This window comes from Drosophila obscura, unplaced genomic scaffold (assembly GCF_018151105.1).
Source record: "Drosophila obscura isolate BZ-5 IFL unplaced genomic scaffold, ASM1815110v1 contig_150, whole genome shotgun sequence".
Classification (NCBI taxonomy): domain Eukaryota; kingdom Metazoa; phylum Arthropoda; class Insecta; order Diptera; family Drosophilidae; genus Drosophila; species Drosophila obscura.
In genome coordinates this window covers 10,491,496-10,510,326 of record NW_024542736.1, presented here as the reverse complement: position 1 = coordinate 10,510,326, position 18,831 = coordinate 10,491,496, and positions in this window count along the sequence as shown.

Here is an 18,831-nt window from a genome sequence, read left to right as displayed (position 1 = left end):
AGAAGAAAACGAGAAATTAAAAAAAACAGCGACCTTCTGCTGATTGCTGTTCGCCTGGTACCTCAGATTTGAATTTAACGGTTTTCTGCCATTTGAGCGGCGGAAAGTGCAGGCAGAAAATGAGAGAAATTAGATCGAACAAAGAGAGCAACGAAATACAAAGAGAAACAAGAAAAAACGAGAAATTAAAAAAACCAGCGACCTTCTGCTGATTGCTGTTCGCCTGGTACCTCAGATTTGAATTTAAAGGTTTTCTGACATTTGAGCGGCGGAAAGTGGAGGCAGAAAATGAGAGAAATTAGATCGAACAAAGAGAGCAACGAAATACAAAGAGAAACAAGAAAAAACGAGAAATTAAAAAAACCAGCGACCTTCTGCTGATTGCTGTTCGCCTGGTACCTCAGATTTGAATTTAACGGTTTTCTGCCATTTGAGCGGCGGAAAGTGGAGGCAGAAAATGAGAGAAATTAGATCGAACAAAGAGAGCAACGAAATACAAAGAGAAACAAGAAAAAACGAGAAATTAAAAAAACCAGCGACCTTCTGCTGATTGCTGTTCGCCTGGTACCTCAGATTTGAATTTAACGGTTTTCTGCCATTTGAGCGGCGGAAAGTGGAGGCAGAAAATGAGAGAAATTAGATCGAACAAAGAGAGCAACGAAATACAAAGAGAAACAAGAAAAAACGAGAAATTAAAAAAACCAGCGACCTTCTGCTGATTGCTGTTCGCCTGGTACCTCAGATTTGAATTTAACGGTTTTCTGCCATTTGAGCGGCGGAAAGTGGAGGCAGAAAATGAGAGAAATTAGATCGAACAAAGAGAGCAACGAAATACAAAGAGAAACAAGAAAAAACGAGAAATTAAAAAAACCAGCGACCTTCTGCTGATTGCTGTTCGCCTGGTACCTCAGATTTGAATTTAACGGTTTTCTGCCATTTGAGCGGCGGAAAGTGGAGGCAGAAAATGAGAGAAATTAGATCGAACAAAGAGAGCAACGAAATACAAAGAGAAACAAGAAAAAACAAGAAATTAAAAAAACCAGCGACCTTCTGCTGATTGCTGTTCGCCTGGTACCTCAGATTTGAATTTAACGGTTTTCTGCCATTTGAGCGGCGGAAAGTGCAGGCAGAAAATGAGAGAAATTAGATCGAACAAAGAGAGCAACGAAATACAAAGAGAAACAAGAGAAAACGAGAAATTAAAAAAAACAGCGACCTTCTGCTGATTGCTGTTCGCCTGGTACCTCAGATTTGAATTTAACGGTTTTCTGCCATTTGAGCGGCGGAAAGTGGAGGCAGAAAATGAGAGAAATTAGATCGAACAAAGAGAGCAACGAAATACAAAGAGAAACAAGAAAAAACGAGAAATTAAAAAAACCAGCGACCTTCTGCTGATTGCTGTTCGCCTGGTACCTCAGATTTGAATTTAACGGTTTTCTGCCATTTGAGCGGCGGAAAGTGGAGGCAGAAAATGAGAGAAATTAGATCGAACAAAGAGAGCAACGATATACAAAGAGAAACAAGAAAAAACAAGAAATTAAAAAAACCAGCGACCTTCTGCTGATTGCTGTTCGCCTGGTACCTCAGATTTGAATTTAACGGTTTTCTGCCATTTGAGCGGCGGAAAGTGGAGGCAGAAAATGAGAGAAATTAGATCGAACAAAGAGAGCAACGAAATACAAAGAGAAACAAGAAAAAACGAGAAATTAAAAAAACCAGCGACCTTCTGCTGATTGCTGTTCGCCTGGTACCTCAGATTTGAATTTAACGGTTTTCTGCCATTTGAGCGGCGGAAAGTGGAGGCAGAAAATGAGAGAAATTAGATCGAACAAAGAGAGCAACGAAATACAAAGAGAAACAAGAAAAAACGAGAAATTAAAAAAACCAGCGACCTTCTGCTGATTGCTGTTCGCCTGGTACCTCAGATTTGAATTTAAAGGTTTTCTGCCATTTGAGCGGCGGAAAGTGGAGGCAGAAAATGAGAGAAATTAGATCGAACAAAGAGAGCAACGAAATACAAAGAGAAACAAGAAAAAACGAGAAATTAAAAAAACCAGCGACCTTCTGCTGATTGCTGTTCGCCTGGTACCTCAGATTTGAATTTAACGGTTTTCTGCCATTTGAGCGGCGGAAAGTGGAGGCAGAAAATGAGAGAAATTAGATCGAACAAAGAGAGCAACGAAATACAAAGAGAAACAAGAAAAAACGAGAAATTTAAAAAACCAGCGACCTTCTGCTGATTGCTGTTCGCCTGGTACCTCAGATTTGAATTTAACGGTTTTCTGCCATTTGAGCGGCGGAAAGTGGAGGCAGAAAATGAGAGAAATTAGATCGAACAAAGAGAGCAACGAAATACAAAGAGAAACAAGAAAAAACGAGAAATTAAAAAAACCAGCGACCTTCTGCTGATTGCTGTTCGCCTGGTACCTCAGATTTGAATTTAACGGTTTTCTGCCATTTGAGCGGCGGAAAGTGGAGGCAGAAAATGAGAGAAATTAGATCGAACAAAGAGAGCAACGAAATACAAAGAGAAACAAGAAAAAACGAGAAATTAAAAAAACCAGCGACCTTCTGCTGATTGCTGTTCGCCTGGTACCTCAGATTTGAATTTAACGGTTTTCTGCCATTTGAGCGGCGGAAAGTGGAGGCAGAAAATGAGAGAAATTAGATCGAACAAAGAGAGCAACGAAATACAAAGAGAAACAAGAAAAAACGAGAAATTAAAAAAACCAGCGACCTTCTGCTGATTGCTGTTCGCCTGGTACCTCAGATTTGAATTTAACGGTTTTCTGCCATTTGAGCGGCGGAAAGTGGAGGCAGAAAATGAGAGAAATTAGATCGAACAAAGAGAGCAACGAAATACAAAGAGAAACAAGAAAAAACGAGAAATTAAAACAAACCAGCGACCTTCTGCTGATTGCTGTTCGCCTGGTACCTCAGATTTGAATTTAACGGTTTTCTGCCATTTGAGCGGCGGAAAGTGGAGGCAGAAAATGAGAGAAATTAGATCGAACAAAGAGAGCAACGAAATACAAAGAGAAACAAGAAAAAACGAGAAATTAAAAAAACCAGCGACCTTCTGCTGATTGCTGTTCGCCTGGTACCTCAGATTTGAATTTAACGGTTTTCTGCCATTTGAGCGGCGGAAAGTGGAGGCAGAAAATGAGAGAAATTAGATCGAACAAAGAGAGCAACGAAATACAAAGAGAAACAAGAAAAAACGAGAAATTAAAAAAACCAGCGACCTTCTGCTGATTGCTGTTCGCCTGGTACCTCAGATTTGAATTTAAACGGTTTTCTGCCATTTGAGCGGCGGAAAGTGGAGGCAGAAAATGAGAGAAATTAGATCGAACAAAGAGAGCAACGAAATACAAAGAGAAACAGAGAAAAAAAGAGAAATTAAAAAAACCAGCGACCTTCTGCTGATTGCTGTTCGCCTGGTACCTCAGATTTGAATTTAACGGTTTTCTGCCATTTGAGCGGCGGAAAGTGGAGGCAGAAAATGAGAGAAATTAGATCGAACAAAGAGAGCAACGAAATACAAAGAGAAACAAGAAAAAACAAGAAATTAAAAAAACCAGCGACCTTCTGCTGATTGCTGTTCGCCTGGTACCTCAGATTTGAATTTAACGGTATTCTGCCATTTGAGCGGCGGAAAGTGGAGGCAGAAAATGAGAGAAATTATATCGAAAACAGAGAGCAACGAAATACAAAGAGAAACAAGAGAAAACGAGAAATTAAAAAAACCAGCGACTTTCTGCTGATTTCTGTTCGCCTGGTACCTCAGATTTGAATTTAACGGTTTTCTGCCATTTGAGCGGCGGAAAGTGGAGGCAGAAAATGAGAGAAATTAGATCGAACAAAGAGAGCAACGAAATACAAAGAGAAACAAGAAAAAACGAGAAATTAAAAAAACCAGCGACCTTCTGCTGATTGCTGTTCGCCTGGTACCTCAGATTTGAATTTAACGGTTTTCTGCCATTTGAGCGGCGGAAAGTGGAGGCAGAAAATGAGAGAAATTAGATCGAACAAAGAGAGCAACGATATACAAAGAGAAACAAGAAAAAACAAGAAATTAAAAAAACCAGCGACCTTCTGCTGATTGCTGTTCGCCTGGTACCTCAGATTTGAATTTAACGGTTTTCTGCCATTTGAGCGGCGGAAAGTGGAGGCAGAAAATGAGAGAAATTAGATCGAACAAAGAGAGCAACGAAATACAAAGAGAAACAAGAGAAAACGAGAAATTAAAAAAAACAGCGACCTTCTGCTGATTGCTGTTCGCCTGGTACCTCAGATTTGAATTTAACGGTTTTCTGCCATTTGAGCGGCGGAAAGTGGAGGCAGAAAATGAGAGAAATTAGATCGAACAAAGAGAGCAACGAAATACAAAGAGAAACAAGAAAAAACGAGAAATTAAAAAAACCAGCGACCTTCTGCTGATTGCTGTTCGCCTGGTACCTCAGATTTGAATTTAACGGTTTTCTGCCATTTGAGCGGCGGAAAGTGGAGGCAGAAAATGAGAGAAATTAGATCGAACAAAGAGAGCAACGAAATACAAAGAGAAACAAGAAAAAACGAGAAATTAAAAAAACCAGCGACCTTCTGCTGATTGCTGTTCGCCTGGTACCTCAGATTTGAATTTAACGGTTTTCTGCCATTTGAGCGGCGGAAAGTGGAGGCAGAAAATGAGAGAAATTAGATCGAACAAAGAGAGCAACGAAATACAAAGAGAAACAAGAAAAAACGAGAAATTAAAAAAACCAGCGACCTTCTGCTGATTGCTGTTCGCCTGGTACCTCAGATTTGAATTTAACGGTTTTCTGCCATTTGAGCGGCGGAAAGTGGAGGCAGAAAATGAGAGAAATTAGATCGAACAAAGAGAGCAACGAAATACAAAGAGAAACAAGAAAAAACGAGAAATTAAAAAAACCAGCGACCTTCTGCTGATTGCTGTTCGCCTGGTACCTCAGATTTGAATTTAACGGTTTTCTGCCATTTGAGCGGCGGAAAGTGGAGGCAGAAAATGAGAGAAATTAGATCGAACAAAGAGAGCAACGATATACAAAGAGAAACAAGAAAAAACAAGAAATTAAAAAAACCAGCGACCTTCTGCTGATTGCTGTTCGCCTGGTACCTCAGATTTGAATTTAACGGTTTTCTGCCATTTGAGCGGCGGAAAGTGGAGGCAGAAAATGAGAGAAATTAGATCGAACAAAGAGAGCAACGAAATACAAAGAGAAACAAGAAAAAACGAGAAATTAAAAAAACCAGCGACCTTCTGCTGATTGCTGTTCGCCTGGTACCTCAGATTTGAATTTAACGGTTTTCTGCCATTTGAGCGGCGGAAAGTGGAGGCAGAAAATGAGAGAAATTAGATCGAACAAAGAGAGCAACGAAATACAAAGAGAAACAAGAAAAAACGAGAAATTAAAAAAACCAGCGACCTTCTGCTGATTGCTGTTCGCCTGGTACCTCAGATTTGAATTTAACGGTTTTCTGCCATTTGAGCGGCGGAAAGTGGAGGCAGAAAATGAGAGAAATTAGATCGAACAAAGAGAGCAACGAAATACAAAGAGAAACAAGAAAAAACGAGAAATTAAAAAAACCAGCGACCTTCTGCTGATTGCTGTTCGCCTGGTACCTCAGATTTGAATTTAACGGTTTTCTGCCATTTGAGCGGCGGAAAGTGGAGGCAGAAAATGAGAGAAATTAGATCGAACAAAGAGAGCAACGAAATACAAAGAGAAACAAGAAAAAACGAGAAATTAAAAAAACCAGCGACCTTCTGCTGATTGCTGTTCGCCTGGTACCTCAGATTTGAATTTAAAGGTTTTCTGACATTTGAGCGGCGGAAAGTGGAGGCAGAAAATGAGAGAAATTAGATCGAACAAAGAGAGCAACGAAATACAAAGAGAAACAAGAAAAAACGAGAAATTAAAAAAACCAGCGACCTTCTGCTGATTGCTGTTCGCCTGGTACCTCAGATTTGAATTTAACGGTTTTCTGCCATTTGAGCGGCGGAAAGTGGAGGCAGAAAATGAGAGAAATTAGATCGAACAAAGAGAGCAACGAAATACAAAGAGAAACAAGAAAAAACAAGAAATTAAAAAAACCAGCGACCTTCTGCTGATTGCTGTTCGCCTGGTACCTCAGATTTGAATTTAAAGGTTTTCTGCCATTTGAGCGGCGGAAAGTGGAGGCAGAAAATGAGAGAAATTAGATCGAACAAAGAGAGCAACGAAATACAAAGAGAAACAAGAAAAAACGAGAAATTAAAAAAACCAGCGACCTTCTGCTGATTGCTGTTCGCCTGGTACCTCAGATTTGAATTTAACGGTTTTCTGCCATTTGAGCGGCGGAAAGTGGAGGCAGAAAATGAGAGAAATTAGATCGAACAAAGAGAGCAACGAAATACAAAGAGAAACAAGAAAAAACGAGAAATTAAAAAAACCAGCGACCTTCTGCTGATTGCTGTTCGCCTGGTACCTCAGATTTGAATTTAACGGTTTTCTGCCATTTGAGCGGCGGAAAGTGGAGGCAGAAAATGAGAGAAATTAGATCGAACAAAGAGAGCAACGAAATACAAAGAGAAACAAGAAAAAACGAGAAATTAAAAAAACCAGCGACCTTCTGCTGATTGCTGTTCGCCTGGTACCTCAGATTTGAATTTAACGGTTTTCTGCCATTTGAGCGGCGGAAAGTGGAGGCAGAAAATGAGAGAAATTAGATCGAACAAAGAGAGCAACGAAATACAAAGAGAAACAAGAAAAAACGAGAAATTAAAAAAACCAGCGACCTTCTGCTGATTGCTGTTCGCCTGGTACCTCAGATTTGAATTTAACGGTTTTCTGCCATTTGAGCGGCGGAAAGTGGAGGCAGAAAATGAGAGAAATTAGATCGAACAAAGAGAGCAACGAAATACAAAGAGAAACAAGAAAAAACGAGAAATTAAAAAAACCAGCGACCTTCTGCTGATTGCTGTTCGCCTGGTACCTCAGATTTGAATTTAACGGTTTTCTGCCATTTGAGCGGCGGAAAGTGGAGGCAGAAAATGAGAGAAATTAGATCGAACAAAGAGAGCAACGAAATACAAAGAGAAACAAGAAAAAACGAGAAATTAAAAAAACCAGCGACCTTCTGCTGATTGCTGTTCGCCTGGTACCTCAGATTTGAATTTAAAGGTTTTCTGCCATTTGAGCGGCGGAAAGTGGAGGCAGAAAATGAGAGAAATTAGATCGAACAAAGAGAGCAACGAAATACAAAGAGAAACAAGAAAAAACAAGAAATTAAAAAAACCAGCGACCTTCTGCTGATTGCTGTTCGCCTGGTACCTCAGATTTGAATTTAACGGTTTTCTGCCATTTGAGCGGCGGAAAGTGGAGGCAGAAAATGAGAGAAATTAGATCGAACAAAGAGAGCAACGAAATACAAAGAGAAACAAGAAAAAACGAGAAATTAAAAAAACCAGCGACCTTCTGCTGATTGCTGTTCGCCTGGTACCTCAGATTTGAATTTAAAGGTTTTCTGACATTTGAGCGGCGGAAAGTGGAGGCAGAAAATGAGAGAAATTAGATCGAACAAAGAGAGCAACGAAATACAAAGAGAAACAAGAAAAAACAAGAAATTAAAAAAACCAGCGACCTTCTGCTGATTGCTGTTCGCCTGGTACCTCAGATTTGAATTTAACGGTTTTCTGCCATTTGAGCGGCGGAAAGTGGAGGCAGAAAATGAGAGAAATTAGATCGAACAAAGAGAGCAACGAAATACAAAGAGAAACAAGAAAAAACGAGAAATTAAAAAAACCAGCGACCTTCTGCTGATTGCTGTTCGCCTGGTACCTCAGATTTGAATTTAACGGTTTTCTGCCATTTGAGCGGCGGAAAGTGGAGGCAGAAAATGAGAGAAATTAGATCGAACAAAGAGAGCAACGAAATACAAAGAGAAACAAGAAAAAACGAGAAATTAAAAAAACCAGCGACCTTCTGCTGATTGCTGTTCGCCTGGTACCTCAGATTTGAATTTAAAGGTTTTCTGACATTTGAGCGGCGGAAAGTGGAGGCAGAAAATGAGAGAAATTAGATCGAACAAAGAGAGCAACGAAATACAAAGAGAAACAAGAAAAAACAAGAAATTAAAAAAACCAGCGACCTTCTGCTGATTGCTGTTCGCCTGGTACCTCAGATTTGAATTTAACGGTTTTCTGCCATTTGAGCGGCGGAAAGTGGAGGCAGAAAATGAGAGAAATTAGATCGAACAAAGAGAGCAACGAAATACAAAGAGAAACAAGAAAAAACGAGAAATTAAAAAAACCAGCGACCTTCTGCTGATTGCTGTTCGCCTGGTACCTCAGATTTGAATTTAACGGTTTTCTGCCATTTGAGCGGCGGAAAGTGGAGGCAGAAAATGAGAGAAATTAGATCGAACAAAGAGAGCAACGAAATACAAAGAGAAACAAGAAAAAACGAGAAATTAAAAAAACCAGCGACCTTCTGCTGATTGCTGTTCGCCTGGTACCTCAGATTTGAATTTAACGGTTTTCTGCCATTTGAGCGGCGGAAAGTGGAGGCAGAAAATGAGAGAAATTAGATCGAACAAAGAGAGCAACGAAATACAAAGAGAAACAAGAAAAAACGAGAAATTAAAAAAACCAGCGACCTTCTGCTGATTGCTGTTCGCCTGGTACCTCAGATTTGAATTTAACGGTTTTCTGCCATTTGAGCGGCGGAAAGTGGAGGCAGAAAATGAGAGAAATTAGATCGAACAAAGAGAGCAACGAAATACAAAGAGAAACAAGAAAAAACGAGAAATTAAAAAAACCAGCGACCTTCTGCTGATTGCTGTTCGCCTGGTACCTCAGATTTGAATTTAACGGTTTTCTGCCATTTGAGCGGCGGAAAGTGGAGGCAGAAAATGAGAGAAATTAGATCGAACAAAGAGAGCAACGAAATACAAAGAGAAACAAGAAAAAACGAGAAATTAAAAAAACCAGCGACCTTCTGCTGATTGCTGTTCGCCTGGTACCTCAGATTTGAATTTAAAGGTTTTCTGACATTTGAGCGGCGGAAAGTGGAGGCAGAAAATGAGAGAAATTAGATCGAACAAAGAGAGCAACGAAATACAAAGAGAAACAAGAAAAAACAAGAAATTAAAAAAACCAGCGACCTTCTGCTGATTGCTGTTCGCCTGGTACCTCAGATTTGAATTTAACGGTTTTCTGCCATTTGAGCGGCGGAAAGTGGAGGCAGAAAATGAGAGAAATTAGATCGAACAAAGAGAGCAACGAAATACAAAGAGAAACAAGAAAAAACAAGAAATTAAAAAAACCAGCGACCTTCTGCTGATTGCTGTTCGCCTGGTACCTCAGATTTGAATTTAAAGGTTTTCTGACATTTGAGCGGCGGAAAGTGGAGGCAGAAAATGAGAGAAATTAGATCGAACAAAGAGAGCAACGAAATACAAAGAGAAACAAGAAAAAACAAGAAATTAAAAAAACCAGCGACCTTCTGCTGATTGCTGTTCGCCTGGTACCTCAGATTTGAATTTAACGGCTTTCTGCCATTTGAGCGGCGGAAAGTGGAGGCAGAAAATGAGAGAAATTAGATCGAACAAAGAGAGCAACGAAATACAAAGAGAAACAAGAAAAAACGAGAAATTAAAAAAACCAGCGACCTTCTGCTGATTGCTGTTCGCCTGGTACCTCAGATTTGAATTTAACGGTTTTCTGCCATTTGAGCGGCGGAAAGTGGAGGCAGAAAATGAGAGAAATTAGATCGAACAAAGAGAGCAACTAAATACAAAGAGAAACAAGAAAAAACGAGAAATTAAAAAAACCAGCGACCTTCTGCTGATTGCTGTTCGCCTGGTACCTCAGATTTGAATTTAACGGTTTTCTGCCATTTGAGCGGCGGAAAGTGGAGGCAGAAAATGAGAGAAATTAGATCGAACAAAGAGAGCAACGAAATACAAAGAGAAACAAGAAAAAACGAGAAATTAAAAAAACCAGCGACCTTCTGCTGATTGCTGTTCGCCTGGTACCTCAGATTTGAATTTAACGGTTTTCTGCCATTTGAGCGGCGGAAAGTGGAGGCAGAAAATGAGAGAAATTAGATCGAACAAAGAGAGCAACGAAATACAAAGAGAAACAAGAAAAAACGAGAAATTAAAAAAACCAGCGACCTTCTGCTGATTGCTGTTCGCCTGGTACCTCAGATTTGAATTTAACGGTTTTCTGCCATTTGAGCGGCGGAAAGTGGAGGCAGAAAATGAGAGAAATTAGATCGAACAAAGAGAGCAACGAAATACAAAGAGAAACAAGAAAAAACGAGAAATTAAAAAAACCAGCGACCTTCTGCTGATTGCTGTTCGCCTGGTACCTCAGATTTGAATTTAACGGTTTTCTGCCATTTGAGCGGCGGAAAGTGGAGGCAGAAAATGAGAGAAATTAGATCGAACAAAGAGAGCAACGATATACAAAGAGAAACAAGAAAAAACAAGAAATTAAAAAAACCAGCGACCTTCTGCTGATTGCTGTTCGCCTGGTACCTCAGATTTGAATTTAACGGTTTTCTGCCATTTGAGCGGCGGAAAGTGGAGGCAGAAAATGAGAGAAATTAGATCGAACAAAGAGAGCAACGAAATACAAAGAGAAACAAGAAAAAACGAGAAATTAAAAAAACCAGCGACCTTCTGCTGATTGCTGTTCGCCTGGTACCTCAGATTTGAATTTAACGGTTTTCTGCCATTTGAGCGGCGGAAAGTGGAGGCAGAAAATGAGAGAAATTAGATCGAACAAAGAGAGCAACGAAATACAAAGAGAAACAAGAAAAAACAAGAAATTAAAAAAACCAGCGACCTTCTGCTGATTGCTGTTCGCCTGATACCTCAGATTTGAATTTAACGGTTTTCTGCCATTTGAGCGGCGGAAAGTGGAGGCAGAAAATGAGAGAAATTAGATCGAACAAAGAGAGCAACGAAATACAAAGAGAAACAAGAAAAAACGAGAAATTAAAAAAACCAGCGACCTTCTGCTGATTGCTGTTCGCCTGGTACCTCAGATTTGAATTTAACGGTTTTCTGCCATTTGAGCGGCGGAAAGTGGAGGCAGAAAATGAGAGAAATTAGATCGAACAAAGAGAGCAACGAAATACAAAGAGAAACAAGAAAAAACGAGAAATTAAAAAAACCAGCGACCTTCTGCTGATTGCTGTTCGCCTGGTACCTCAGATTTGAATTTAAAGGTTTTCTGAACTTTGAGCGGCGGAAAGTGGAGGCAGAAAATGAGAGAAATTAGATCGAACAAAGAGAGCAACGAAATACAAAGAGAAACAAGAAAAAACGAGAAATTAAAAAAACCAGCGACCTTCTGCTGATTGCTGTTCGCCTGGTACCTCAGATTTGAATTTAACGGTTTTCTGCCATTTGAGCGGCGGAAAGTGGAGGCAGAAAATGAGAGAAATTAGATCGAACAAAGAGAGCAACGAAATACAAAGAGAAACAAGAAAAAACGAGAAATTAAAAAAACCAGCGACCTTCTGCTGATTGCTGTTCGCCTGGTACCTCAGATTTGAATTTAACGGTTTTCTGCCATTTGAGCGGCGGAAAGTGGAGGCAGAAAATGAGAGAAATTAGATCGAACAAAGAGAGCAACGAAATACAAAGAGAAACAAGAAAAAACGAGAAATTAAAAAAACCAGCGACCTTCTGCTGATTGCTGTTCGCCTGGTACCTCAGATTTGAATTTAACGGTTTTCTGCCATTTGAGCGGCGGAAAGTGGAGGCAGAAAATGAGAGAAATTAGATCGAACAAAGAGAGCAACGAAATACAAAGAGAAACAAGAAAAAACGAGAAATTAGAAAAACCAGCGACCTTCTGCTGATTGCTGTTCGCCTGGTACCTCAGATTTGAATTTAACGGTTTTCTGCCATTTGAGCGGCGGAAAGTGGAGGCAGAAAATGAGAGAAATTAGATCGAACAAAGAGAGCAACGAAATACAAAGAGAAACAAGAAAAAACGAGAAATTAAAAAAACCAGCGACCTTCTGCTGATTGCTGTTCGCCTGGTACCTCAGATTTGAATTTAACGGTTTTCTGCCATTTGAGCGGCGGAAAGTGGAGGCAGAAAATGAGAGAAATTAGATCGAACAAAGAGAGCAACGAAATACAAAGAGAAACAAGAAAAAACGAGAAATTAAAAAAACCAGCGACCTTCTGCTGATTGCTGTTCGCCTGGTACCTCAGATTTGAATTTAACGGTTTTCTGCCATTTGAGCGGCGGAAAGTGGAGGCAGAAAATGAGAGAAATTAGATCGAACAAAGAGCGCAACGAAATACAAAGAGAAACAAGAAAAAACGAGAAATTAAAAAAACCAGCGACCTTCTGCTGATTGCTGTTCGCCTGGTACCTCAGATTTGAATTTAACGGTTTTCTGCCATTTGAGCGGCGGAAAGTGGAGGCAGAAAATGAGAGAAATTAGATCGAACAAAGAGCGCAACGAAATACAAAGAGAAACAAGAAAAAACGAGAAATTAAAAAAACCAGCGACCTTCTGCTGATTGCTGTTCGCCTGGTACCTCAGATTTGAATTTAAAGGTTTTCTGACATTTGAGCGGCGGAAAGTGGAGGCAGAAAATGAGAGAAATTAGATCGAACAAAGAGAGCAACGAAATACAAAGAGAAACAAGAAAAAACGAGAAATTAAAAAAACCAGCGACCTTCTGCTGATTGCTGTTCGCCTGGTACCTCAGATTTGAATTTAACGGTTTTCTGCCATTTGAGCGGCGGAAAGTGGAGGCAGAAAATGAGAGAAATTAGATCGAATAAAGAGAGCAACGAAATACAAAGAGAAACAAGAAAAAACGAGAAGTTCAAAAAACCGGCGACCTTCTGCTGATTCTTGTTCGCCTGGTACCTCAGATTTGAATTTAACGGTTTTCTGCCATTTGAGCGGCGGAAAGTGGAGGCAGAAAATGAGAGAAACTAGATCGAACAAAGAGAGCAACGAAATACAAAGAGAAACAAGAAAAAACGAGAAATTAAAAAAACCAGCGACCTTCTGCTGATTGCTGTTCGCCTGGTACCTCAGATTTGAATTGAACGGTTTTCTGCCATTTGAGCTGCGGAAAGTGGAGGCAGAAAATGAGAGAAATTAGATCGAACAAAGAGAGAAACGAAATACAAAGAGAAACAAGAAAAAACGATAAATTAAAAAAACCAGCGACCTTCTGCTGATTGCTGTTCGCCTGGTACCTCAGATTTGAATGTAACGGTTTTCTGCCATTTTAGCTCCGGAAAAAGCAGGCAGAAAATGAGAGAAATTAGATCGAACAAAGAGAGCAACGAAATACAAAAAGAAACAAGAAATAACGAGAAATTAAAAAAACCAGCGACCTTCTGCTGATTGCTGTTCGCCTGGTACCTCGGATTTGAATTTAACGGTTTTCTGCCATTTGAGCGGCGGAAAGTGGAGGCAGAAAATGAGAGAAATTAGATCGAACAAAGAGAGCAACGAAATACAAAGAGAAACAAGAAAAAACGAGAAATTAAAAAAACCAGCGACCTTCTGCTGATTGCTGTTCGCCTGGTACCTCAGATTTGAATTTAACGGTTTTCTGCCATTTGAGCGGCGGAAAGTGGAGGCAGAAAATGAGAGAAATTAGATCGAACAAAGAGAGCAACGAAATACAAAGAGAAACAAGAAAAAACGAGAAATTAAAAAAACCAGCGACCTTCTGCTGATTGCTGTTCGCCTGGTACCTCAGATTTGAATTTAACGGTTTTCTGCCATTTGAGCTGCGGAAAGTGGAGGCAGAAAATGAGAGAAATTAGATCGAACAAAGAGAGCAACGAAATACAAAGAGAAACAAGAAAAAACGAGAAGTTCAAAAAACCAGCGACCTTCTGCTGATTGCTGTTCGCCTGGTACCTCAGATTTGAATTTAACGGTTTTCTGCCATTTGAGCGGCGGAAAGTGGAGGCAGAAAATGAGAGAAATTAGATCGAACAAAGAGAGCAACGAAATACAAAGAGAAACAAGAATTAACGAGAAATTAAAAAAACCAGCGACCTTCTGCTGATTGCTGTTCGCCTGGTACCTCAGATTTAAATTTAACGGTTTTCTGCCATTTGAGCGGCGGAAAGTGGAGGCAGAAAATGAGAGAAATTAGATCGAACAAAGAGAGCAACGAAATACAAAGAGAAACAAGAATAAACGAGAAATTAAAAAAACCAGCGACCTTCTGCTGATTGCTGTTCGCCTGGTACCTCAGATTTGAATTTAACGGTTTTCTGCCATTTGAGCGGCGGAAAGTGGAGGCAGAAAATGAGAGAAATTAGATCGAACAAAGAGAGCAACGAAATACAAAGAGAAACAAGAAAAAACGAGAAATTAAAAAAACCAGCGACCTTCTGCTGATTGCTGTTCGCCTGGTACCTCAGATTTAAATTTAACGGTTTTCTGCCATTTGAGCGGCGGAAAGTGGAGGCAGAAAATGAGAGAAATTAGATCGAACAAAGAGAGCAACGAAATACAAAGAGAAACAAGAATTAACGAGAAATTAAAAAAACCAGCGACCTTCTGCTGATTGCTGTTCGCCTGGTACCTCAGATTTGAATTTAACGGTTTTCTGCCATTTGAGCGGCGGAAAGTGGAGGCAGAAAATGAGAGAAATTAGATCGAACAAAGAGAGCAACGAAATACAAAGAGAAACAAGAAAAAACGAGAAATTAAAAAAACCAGCGACCTTCTGCTGATTGCTGTTCGCCTGGTACCTCAGATTTGAATTTAACGGTTTTCTGCCATTTGAGCTGCGGAAAGTGGAGGCAGAAAATGAGAGAAATTAGATCGAACAAAGAGAGCAACGAAATACAAAGAGAAACAAGAATTAACGAGAAATTAAAAAAACCAGCGACCTTCTGCTGATTGCTGTTCGCCTGGTACCTCAGATTTGAATTTAACGGTTTTCTGCCATTTGAGCGGCGGAAAGTGGAGGCAGAAAATGAGAGAAATTAGATCGAACAAAGAGAGCAACGAAATACAAAGAGAAACAAGAAAAAACGAGAAATTAAAAAAAACCAGCGACCTTCTGCTGATTGCTGTTCGCCTGGTACCTCAGATTTGAATTTAACGGTTTTCTGCCATTTGAGCGGCGGAAAGTGGAGGCAGAAAATGAGAGAAATTAGATCGAACAAAGAGAGCAACGAAATACAAAGAGAAACAAGAAAAAACGAGAAATTAAAAAAACCAGCGACCTTCTGCTGATTGCTGTTCGCCTGGTACCTCAGATTTGAATTTAACGGTTTTCTGCCATTTGAGCGGCGGAAAGTGGAGGCAGAAAATGAGAGAAATTAGATCGAACAAAGAGAGCAACGAAATACAAAGAGAAACAAGAAAAAACGAGAAATTAAAAAAACCAGCGACCTTCTGCTGATTGCTGTTCGCCTGGTACCTCAGATTTGAATTTAACGGTTTTCTGCCATTTGAGCTGCGGAAAGTGGAGGCAGAAAATGAGAGAAATTAGATCGAACAAAGAGAGCAACGAAATACAAAGAGAAACAAGAAAAAACGAGAAGTTCAAAAAACCAGCGACCTTCTGCTGATTGCTGTTCGCCTGGTACCTCAGATTTGAATTTAACGGTTTTCTGCCATTTGAGCGGCGGAAAGTGGAGGCAGAAAATGAGAGAAATTAGATCGAACAAAGAGAGCAACGAAATACAAAGAGAAACAAGAATTAACGAGAAATTAAAAAAACCAGCGACCTTCTGCTGATTGCTGTTCGCCTGGTACCTCAGATTTAAATTTAACGGTTTTCTGCCATTTGAGCGGCGGAAAGTGGAGGCAGAAAATGAGAGAAATTAGATCGAACAAAGAGAGCAACGAAATACAAAGAGAAACAAGAATTAACGAGAAATTAAAAAAACCAGCGACCTTCTGCTGATTGCTGTTCGCCTGGTACCTCAGATTTGAATTTAACGGTTTTCTGCCATTTGAGCGGCGGAAAGTGGAGGCAGAAAATGAGAGAAATTAGATCGAACAAAGAGAGCAACGAAATACAAAGAGAAACAAGAAAAAACGAGAAATTAAAAAAACCAGCGACCTTCTGCTGATTGCTGTTCGCCTGGTACCTCAGATTTGAATTTAACGGTTTTCTGCCATTTGAGCGGCGGAAAGTGGAGGCAGAAAATGAGAGAAATTAGATCGAACAAAGAGAGCAACGAAATACAAAGAGAAACAAGAATAAACGAGAAATTAAAAAAACCAGCGACCTTCTGCTGATTGCTGTTCGCCTGGTACCTCAGATTTGAATTTAACGGTTTTCTGCCATTTGAGCGGCGGAAAGTGGAGGCAGAAAATGAGAGAAATTAGATCGAACAAAGAGAGCAACGAAATACAAAGAGAAACAAGAAAAAACGAGAAATTAAAAAAACCAGCGACCTTCTGCTGATTGCTGTTCGCCTGGTACCTCAGATTTGAATTTAACGGTTTTCTGCCATTTGAGCTGCGGAAAGTGGAGGCAGAAAATGAGAGAAATTAGATCGAACAAAGAGAGCAACGAAATACAAAGAGAAACAAGAAAAAACGAGAAGTTCAAAAAACCAGCGACCTTCTGCTGATTGCTGTTCGCCTGGTACCTCAGATTTGAATTTAACGGTTTTCTGCCATTTGAGCGGCGGAAAGTGGAGGCAGAAAATGAGAGAAATTAGATCGAACAAAGAGAGCAACGAAATACAAAGAGAAACAAGAAAAAACGAGAAATTAAAAAAACCAGCGACCTTCTGCTGATTGCTGTTCGCCTGGTACCTCAGATTTGAATTTAACGGTTTTCTGCCATTTGAGCGGCGGAAAGTGGAGGCAGAAAATGAGAGAAATTAGATCGAACAAAGAGAGCAACGAAATACAAAGAGAAACAAGAAAAAACGAGAAATAAAAAAAAACCAGCGACCTTCTGCTGATTGCTGTTCGCCTGGTACCTCAGATTTAAATTTAACGGTTTTCTGCCATTTGAGCGGCGGAAAGTGGAGGCAGAAAATGAGAGAAATTAGATCGAACAAAGAGAGCAACGAAATACAAAGAGAAACAAGAAAAAACGAGAAATTAAAAAAACCAGCGACCTTCTGCTGATTGCTGTTCGCCTGGTACCTCAGATTTAAATTTAACGGTTTTCTGCCATTTGAGCGGCGGAAAGTGGAGGCAGAAAATGAGAGAAATTAGATCGAACAAAGAGAGCAACGAAATACAAAGAGAAACAAGAAAAAACGAGAAATTCAAAAAACCAGCGACCTTCTGCTGATTGCTGTTCGCCTGGTACCTCAGATTTGAATTTAACGGTTTTCTGCCATTTGAGCGGCGGAAAGTGGAGGCAGAAAATGAGAGAAATTAGATCGAACAAAGAGAGCAACGAAATACAAAGAGAAACAAGAAAAAACGAGAAATTAAAAAAACCAGCGACCTTCTGCTGATTGCTGTTCGCCTGGTACCTCAGATTTGAATTTAACGGTTTTCTGCCATTTGAGCGGCGGAAAGTGGAGGCAGAATCAGATCGAATCAGATCGAACAAAGAGAGCAACGAAATACAAAGAGAAACAAGAAAAAACGAGAAATTAAAAAAACCAGCGACCTTCTGCTGATTGCTGTTCGCCTGGTACCTCAGATTTGAATTTAACGGTTTTCTGCCATTTGAGCGGCGGAAAGTGGAGGCAGAAAATGAGAGAAATTAGATCGAACAAAGAGAGCAACGAAATACAAAGAGAAACAAGAAAAAACGAGTTCAAAAAACCAGTTCGACCTTCTGCTGATTGCTGTTCGCCTGGTACCTCAGATTTGAATTTAACGGTTTTCTGCCATTTGAGCGGCGGAAAGTGGAGGCAGAAAATGAGAGAAATTAGATCGAACAAAGAGAGCAACGAAATACAAAGAGAAACAAGAAAAAACGAGAAATAAAAAAAACCAGCGACCTTCTGCTGATTGCTGCTCGCCTGGTACCTCAGATTTGAATTTAACGGTTTTCTGCCATTTGAGCGGCGGAAAGTGGAGGCAGAAAATGAGAGAATCAGATCGAACAAAGAGAGCAACGAAATACAAAGAGAAACAAGAAAAAACGAGAAGTTCAAAAAACCAGCGACCTTCTGCTGATTGCTGTTCGCCTGGTACCTCAGATTTGAATTTAACGGTTTTCTGCCATTTGAGCTGCGGAAAGTGGAGGCAGAAAATGAGAGAAACTAGATCGAACAAAGAGAGCAACGAAATACAAAGAGAAACAAGAACTCTATGCATCCAGAAATCCGTCCGCTCGGCTGCAGCACCCTCTCTGTACATTATAGATCCTACTGGCGACTTTAACAGCTAAAAAAGATGTGCCTTGGGTCTCCACGCTGACAAGGCGAAGCGTACTTCGTGAAACATTTCAACGCCAATATGTCGGAGAAGCAGTCTATCCAGCTGGCCATCAATTGTCTGTGCAATGCGATGGATGTGGCGTTTGAACCACTGCACTTGGAAGTGGGCCTCGTGAGCAAGGACCATCCGCAGTTTCGTATTCTGGATGATCAAATCCAAAATAGCATGCTATCTATAGCTATAAACTATAATTAAATGTAAGAAAAAAATACACCAAACACACTACATTATTTACTGCAGGAGGATCCATTACATTGCCACAATTTGTACAATGTATTATGACTGTAAAAGAAACGAAAATCTTTGTTTCAGTCACTGGCTTTTGATACTTCTCATGCTTCTCTTCATACTTGTGATAGAATATACTCCTGATACTCAAGATACTTAAGGACTGCCGCTGAATGCAAGACGTCATCCAGTGTATGGCAGGGTGTGGGAG